Source organism: Grammomys surdaster, unplaced genomic scaffold (assembly GCF_004785775.1).
Source record: "Grammomys surdaster isolate TR1022 unplaced genomic scaffold, NIH_TR_1.0 126118, whole genome shotgun sequence".
Taxonomy (NCBI): Eukaryota; Metazoa; Chordata; class Mammalia; order Rodentia; family Muridae; genus Grammomys; species Grammomys surdaster.
Window position 1 is genome coordinate 5,786,382 of NW_021620926.1, and position 1,549 is coordinate 5,787,930.

Below are 1,549 nucleotides of genomic sequence, written 5' to 3' on the forward strand. Positions count from 1 at the left end.
GAAGGAAAACAACACAAGAATAAAAAAGATTTAAAAATCCACTTCCATGGCAAGCCCAAAATGTGGTGGTTAGTTACTATTACTTGTTATAGACCAATGGACAACTGACTGATCATTAAGGAAATTTTATTAATAGAGACATTTGCAAACACAAAGTGAACGGTACTATAGTTAATAGTTTTGGCAACCCCACCTTCTCATGTATAATACTGAAAATTATTTCATTCATGTTTACTCCAAACTCCCATTTTTTAAAGTAGGCATCACAGAATAGCGGGATCTTAAATGATCTGGAGCGATAGCGTTTATCACAAAGCCATGGTCCGTGCTCTTGACAGTCTCATTTGGTAATTATATATCGTACTATCACTAGAAGCCAGATAACTCATTCCAACTAGGAAAAAAATACTTATTATGCCAACCATCAACTATTATTTGCTCGATCATCAAAGTAGAAAGGCCCTAACTTCCTTTTGAGGATGTAGGTTTCTTTGATGTTTTAACCACCACATACTTTACAAAAAGACTCGGCCCCAAATCCACGTCAGGAGCTGTTCCCCTGAACCCCATCTCCACACTGCTCTCTGGAAATGGGTCAGTTCCTTTCTGCGCACTTCAGCTTCTTTCTGGGTACCCAATTCTGTGCCCAAAGCAATTAGCCAAGCCCGAGAGCCCCAGGTTTTCTGAAAGGAGACAGGAACAACCATCTCATCAATTTCTGTCTCTTGTCACTTGCTGACGATGCCAAGGAACAAATTTCAGATACCTCATCTTAGACAAACTGTCAATGGGTCTCCAAAACAGGAAGTTGGGTCCCCAAAAGGGTTAAGTTGGGGGTTAACATTGTTGAACCGTCTCTGGGGAGTCTGATCTAGGACACTGTAGCACAGAAGCAAAGTTTATGGAAACCTAGCTTATCAATCAGCTTGTGATCAGAGAAGAAACTAGAAGTCAACTTTTACCTTTGTATTGTTCTTAAGGATTTTTGCCCCCTCTAAAAGTTAAAAAAATATAATCAGACTCTTAACATTTTTAGAACTTTTAAATCAATTAGCTTAACTGACTTCTGTGGCCAGTAGGGTGACAGTTAGCCTACCTACTTGGCCGTTTTTTTGTCCAGTGCCCACCAGGAAGGTCTTTGTAAAAACAGGAGACCCAGAAGGCTATTATTCCCTGACTTCAGTTCTCCACCACATAGCAGGTATTCTAAAGCCTTCCCACAGCTTAGAGCTTTAATAAGCTCTGGAATATTCCAGAGGAAACCTGCAAAACTACTTCTTGTCTGGAGATTTTTAATTTATTAAGTATGTGCACATGTGTATGTGTGCACATATGTGTGTGAGGGGTACACTGGATCCCTGAAGCTGGAGTTACAGGCAGTTGTGAGCCACCTGGCATGGATGCTGAGAATCAGGTCCTCTGCAGGGACAATGAGGAGCAAAGAATCATAACCTTGGGCAGTTTCTCCAGCTCCCTTTCTTTTTCATTTCCTTTCATAGCTCCTTCCTTCCTTCCTTCCTTCCTTCCTTCCTTCCTTCCTTCCTTCCTT